At 40.4% G+C, this 6767-nt stretch overlaps 1 pseudogene; it reads right to left on the reverse strand.

The window, feature by feature from the left end:
* Positions 1–1462: 1462 nt before the first annotated feature.
* Positions 1463–5682, reverse strand: LOC142544362 (uncharacterized; annotated as a pseudogene).
* Between the last annotated feature and the right edge of the window lie 1085 nt (positions 5683–6767).

Consider the following 6767-nt stretch of genomic DNA (forward strand, 5'->3'; position numbering starts at 1 on the left):
TGCCACCTGATGACTCCATATGAGTAGGTAAACAAGTCAAAGTGCAATGCTAGAATATAGTCTCAATGTTGTCCTGCGTTATAAGGACTAATGGTGTACAACCATAAATTAGGACGTTTCCACTAGATAAGTGAGAACAACTTGGAAAGTCCTTTATGGAGGGTTGTTCAGTGCACTCTACAAGGAGCACCTATCTGCATGCTCGGACATCACAATGTCTCCTACCAATGAAACATGGTACTCACATCGCAGATACTAGTCTCAAACTCGAGCGGCCTATATCCTTCTTAGCGGCGGCTGAATCGACTAGGAACTGTTTAGAATATACAATATTTCAAATATGAGTTTCATGATACTCATCATATGAGCATCTCATATTCTTTCTACTATTTGTATATTCAAGGACTTTATCTATGCACATGCATGGGTATACAGATAAAGATGTGCCAAAACAATAATTTCAAATATTATTAAAATAAAGATTGCTTATACATAAAATTTCAACATGAACCCTCTGGCAACATTTGGCTCGACGGACACTTACTCTAACAGGGATCTTTGTGAAAAAGTATATATAGACATTCCACAGGGGTATTGGCTTCAGGGAGAGCCAATTAATTTCAAGAACCATATGGTGTGCAAGCTTCACAAGTCTATATATGGACTGCTTCAAGCTTCAAGACAATGGAACTCCAAGTTTTCCCAAGTTGTGCTCCAGTTTGGTCTTGCCCAATCCAAATCTGATTATTCTCTATTCACTAAGGGATCGTATTGTGAATCCTCGTACGAACGAAAAGCAAACACGATTAATTGTGATCGCGCCCTCTATTCGATAATGAACAAGGATCGATGTTGTCCCGATCTTTTGAATCAAGTATGATTTTTGTGATATTCACCTCCAAGTTATGAAACTTAGCAACAAATATTCACGATAAACAATTGAGAAATAGACAAACCTTCAAAGAACTTGTCCTTGACAATCCGTATGAAATCAATCGACAAACGCCACAAGAACGAATCTTGATAAGTTTGATTTTTGATGAACACAAAGCGAAGCTGCTTTGAAAAAAATTTGAGAGAAAAATCTCCAAATTTGATAAACTATCAACAATGATCTAATTGTGTGTCAATTTTTGTCCAAATATTGTTTACATATCAAAAGATATCAAATCTAGTTACCAAACAAATTAAAACACTAAAAAGGAAAATTTATTCTCCAAGACGTCTCAGACACGGACCCCGTGTAGGCCTCCGTGTATGGGTCCGTGTACACTCAGCCAAAAATACTCTCCAGCAAACAAAGGACACGGACCCCGTGTACAGGTCCGTGCTCGGGTCCGTGTAGACTCTGGATTTCTTCATTCTTGTGTGTAATGGACACGAACCCCGTGTACAGGTCCGTGTACACATCCGTGTAGCCTCGGTCGTTCACAAAGTCGCTTGAATAATGTTCCTTTGGCCTCTACACGTACTCCCATGCATCACGAAGTCTTCCGCACTCTGCACCTCGCTTGTAAATCCTTCTCCTTTGCTCACAAGCCCATGCAACGCTTCCTTGAACTTCTTCAATCGTTCCCCTCGTAATTGGTCCCTCCGGCCACTCCAAAGGGTCCCATGTTTTTCTTGGGGCTTGACCTTCCGTGTTCGCATCATCCTCCCCTTCTTGAAAAGGATTTGTCCTCAAATCTAGTTCATCACCTACATCAAACAATGACAAGTCACTAACATTAAAAGTAGAACTCACGTTATACTCACCTGGTAGATCGAGTCTGTAGGCGTTGTCATTAATCCTTTCGAGGACTTGAAATGGTCCATCGCCCCTAGGTAAGAGCTTTGAACGTTGTTTCTCGGGGAACCTTTCCTTCCTCAAGTGTAACCACACCCAATCTCCCTTCTCAAATATCACCTTCTTTTTCCCTTTGTTGGCTTGCTTGGCATATTGCTCATTTCTCTTCTCAATATTGGCCTTGACCTTCTCATGCAAGCTCCTAACAAATTCAGCCTTCTTCTTGCCATCCATGTTTAACCTTTCACTCACAGGTAAAGTCATCAAATCCAACGAAGTCAAAGGATTAAAACCATAAACAACCTCAAATGGAGAATAATTTTTAGTTGAATGCATGCAATGATTATACGCAAACTCAACAAATTGCAAACAATCTTCCCAATTCTTTAAGTTCTTTTTAAGTATTGCACGCAAAAGTGTTCCTAAGGTTCTATTAACAACCTCAGTTTGTCCATCCGTTTGAGGATGACAAGTGGTAGAAAACAACAATTTTGTGCCAAGTTTAGCCCACAACGTCTTCCAAAAGTAACTCAAGAATTTAACATCACGGTCAGAAACGATAGTCCTAGGCATACCATGCAACCTAACGACTTCTCTAAAGAACAATTCCGCAATGTAAGAAGCATCATCAGTTTTGTGACAAGCAATAAAATGCGCCATTTTCGAAAATCTATCAACAACAAAAAATATTGAATCCCTCCCCTTCTTTGTCCTAGGAAATCCCAAAACAAAGTCCATAGATATGTCAATCCAAGGTTCACTAGGGACAGGAAGTGGTGTATACAATCCATGTGGTTGTGTCCTAGACTTAGCTTGCCTACAAGTTATGCACTTATCACAAACTCGTTCAACATCACGCTTCATATGTGGCCAATAAAATGTTCATGCAAAGCATTCAAAGTTTTTGCCACACCAAAGTGTCCCATCGAACCACCCCCATGTGCTTCCCTAACAAGTAACTCACGAATGGATGATTTAGGGATGCACAATCTATCTTCTCTAAACAAGAAACCGTTATGCAAATAGAATCTCTCATGTGGACCATGCATACAAGTTTCAAACACACTCTTAAATTCATCATCCAGCACATACAACTCTTTCACATGATCAAATCCCAAGATTTTTGATTCCAAGGTAGAGATCAGTACGTACCTCCGTGATAGTGCGTCGGCCACTATATTTTCCTTACCTTTTTTGTACTTGATTATGTATGGGAATGTCTATATGAATGCCACCCACTTGGCATGCCGCTTGTTCAGCTTTTGTTGCCCCTTAAGGTGCTTTAGAGATTCATGATCCGTATGAATCACAAACTCCTTAGGCCTCAAGTAGTGCTGCAACGTCCCTAGAGTCCTCACAAGTGCGTAGAACTCCTTGTCATACGTGGGATAGTTCAGGGCGGCTCCATTTAGTTTCTCGCTGAAGTACGCCACCGGTCGACCTCCTTGCATCAAGACTCCACCAATACCTACACCTGAGGCATCACATTCAATTTCAAAGGTGTTAGCAAAATCAGGTAAAACAATTAAAGGAGCATTAATTAATTTTTGCTTAATAAGATTAAAAGACTTCTCTTGCTCCTTGCCCCAATGGAATGGAACGTTCTTCTTGATTACCACCGTCATCGGTGCTGCCAGTGTGCTAAAACCCTTAATAAACCTCCTATAGAAGCTTGCAAGACCATGAAAACTTCGGACTTGACCAACAGTAGTAGGCGATGGCCAATCCCGAATAGCACTTACCTTGTCTTCATCCACTTGTATCCCCTGTGAGCTTACCACAAAACCAAGAAAGACAAGTTTGCTTGTACAAAAATCACATTTCTTCAAGTTAGCATATAGATTTTCAGCCTTTAGTGTGATTAGCACAAGTTTCAAGTGAACAACATGCTCATCCAAGTCTTTGTTATATACTAGGATATCATCAAAGTAAACAACAACAAACTTCCCTATGTATGCACGCAAGACATGGTTCATTAACCTCATAAAGGTGCTAGGAGCGTTAGTTAAGCCAAAAGGCATGACCATCCACTCATATAACCCATATTTGGTTTTAAATGCAGTTTTCCACTCGTCACCTTCCCTCATCCTAATTTGATGATAACCACTCTTTAAATCAATCTTGCTAAAAATACATGCACCATGCAACTCATCTAACATATCATCTAGTCTAGCTATGGGATGCCTATACTTAATGGTGATGTTATTGATTGCCCTACAATCTACACACATACGCCATGAGCCATCCTTCTTAGGAACTAATAAAACAGGTACGGCACAAGGTGACATGGACTCACGCACAAAACCTCTATCTAACAACTCACTTACCTGTCGTTGAAGCTCCTTAGTCTCCTCCGGATTGCTCCTATAAGCTGGTCGATTCGGCAATGCACTCCCGGGCACAAAGTCAATCTGGTGCTCAATCCTCCTCAATGGTGGTAGTCCTTGAGGTAGCTCCTCCTGAAATATATCATCAAACTCCTGCAGAAGTGACACAACAATGCTCGGAAGGGACCCGGCTATATCACTTGTGTTAAGGAGAATCTCCTTGTAAAGAATCAACACAAGTGGTTCATGTGTGTGCATTAAATGTTTCAACTCACCTTTTTGGGCCATATATGTTTTTTTTTTTTGCCTCTTTCCTCTCATTTTCTTTCCTCTCAATTTCTTTCCTCTCATTTTTCTTTTGTATGGCTATCTCACTCTTTTTATCACTCTTTTTTTCAGCCATTTCATTTTTATTTTCAAAGGCCACCTCACTTTTTTGTTCACTCCTTTTTTCGGCCTCGTCTTTTTTTTTTTTAATTGGTCCTCCAACACTTGTTTTGGGGACAATGGAAGTAATACAATGGACTCCTTCTTCAATACAAAAGAGTACTTATTCTTGAACCCATCATGTGCTACCCGCCTATCATATTGCCACGGCCTACCCAACAAGATATGACACGCATGCATAGGTACCACATCACACAAGACCTCATCCACATACTTCCCAATAACAAAAGAAATCAACACTTGTTTGTTCACCTTCACCTCCGCACAATCGTTCAACCATTGAAGCCTATATGGTTGAGGAAGCTTTAGTGTAGGTAAACCCAATTTTTCCACCATCTCACTACTAGCCACATTGGTACAACTTCCCCCATCTATGATTAAATTGCAAACTTTTTGATTTACAAAACACCTAGTGTGGAACAAGTTCTCCCTTTGGTCAGTATCCTCCTCCTTGACTTGGGCACTCATGATTCGCCTAGTCACTAGTGCTTCACCTACCACCGCCTCATATCCCTCATCAGGATCCTCTAATGCAGGCATCTCATCATCATCATCACCCTCACTATGCGATTCATACTCACCATAGTCATTTAAAATCATCACCCTTTTATTAGGACATTCACTAGCAATATGACCCAACCCTTGACACCTAAAACATCTAGTGTCTCTAGCTCGAGTAAGAGGAGTTTCAGATTTACCTTGCACTCCTTGTTTAGGTGCCTCGTGTTTGGCCTCAACCTTGGGCTTGGTCACCACCTTATTCTCCTCACGTTTCACCACATTTGATCGCCAAGAAGATGATGAACTCCCAGCTTGATTAGTGCGGCCAACTCCTCGCCTCTTGAGTTGCTGCTCCACCTTTATGGCCATTTGCACCATCTCGTCTAGATCCAAGTAGTGCCTAAGCTCCACTTGATCCTGTATTTCCCTGTTCAAACCACAAAGAAAACGAGCCATCGTTGCCTCACTATCTTCCTCAATATTTGCCCTAATCATGACTACTTCCATCTCCTTATAGTAGTCCTCCACATTCTTTAACTCTTGTGTCAAAGTTTATAGCCTCTTAAACATCTCTCTATAGTAGTGATTGGGCACAAACCTCTTCCTCATGACCCTCTTCATCTCATCCCAATATTCAATGGGTCTCTCATTATACCTCCTTCTAGTGGTCACTAATTGATCCCACCAAATGAGAGCATAATATAAGAATTCCACCACCGCCAACCTCACCTTCTTTTGTTCGGAGTAGTGGTGACATTCAAATACTAACTCTACCCTCTTTTCCCCTCTAAGTACGCATCCGGGTCAGATTTCCCATGGAATGATGGAATTTTCATCTTAATACTACCCATATGGCCATCTTCCCTATTCCCATCATATCTACCATGTACTGCTTCTCTTCTTCCTCTACCAAATCCTCTACCTCTTCCATTCCTACCCCAATTTTCATTTTGGCTCTCATCATTTTCTCCCATATCATACTGCTCATCTTCTCCTCTACCCACATCTTTAGGTTTAGATTTACTCCCACTAGTACTAACATCAAGTTTATCCAACCTCTCATGTAAGGACTCCAATTCATTCCTCATCATCCCACTAAAATGCCCAAAAAACGCCTCCATTTGAACCTTAGATAGTCCTTGGTTCGAACTATCTCCTACCTCCCTCTCCATTTAATTTTAAAATTTGTACCTGCAAGAAAACGTTAGTAGAAAACAAAATGTTCCTCACCCAAATGCTCACGGTCACTCCAAAGAAATTCACTCGTCTCTCCTCTCTTATTTTTTTTTTGCTCACAACAAATACTCACCATTCACTCCAAAGAAAATGTACTCGCACTCAAGTAATGTCACTCAAATTCGAGAGTTCTCCCAAGGGGCTCAAGCTTTGTATTTGAGTTTATCAAACAATCAAGTTTCAACTCGTGAACAAATGTGATTGACTCACTTGGACTGCGTAGACAAAAAATTCGAAAATATGTAAATTTTTTTTTGACTGTGAGAGGCAATTGAATATGACTCTCTAAAGGAAATTGAACAAGATATCAAAAAGAAATAATGGTGAATTTTTGGGTTTTTGGTACTCTTTTTTTTTTATTTGCTGAGCACTTTACTCGAAAATCCCAAAAAAGATCACCAAAATTTCGGAAACTGACGACGAAGAAAAAGACAAAACAGATCTGAAAAAGAATGAAAGAATAACACAGA

This window comes from Primulina tabacum, chromosome 5 (assembly GCF_025594145.1).
Source record: "Primulina tabacum isolate GXHZ01 chromosome 5, ASM2559414v2, whole genome shotgun sequence".
NCBI classification, from domain to species: Eukaryota; Viridiplantae; Streptophyta; class Magnoliopsida; order Lamiales; family Gesneriaceae; genus Primulina; species Primulina tabacum.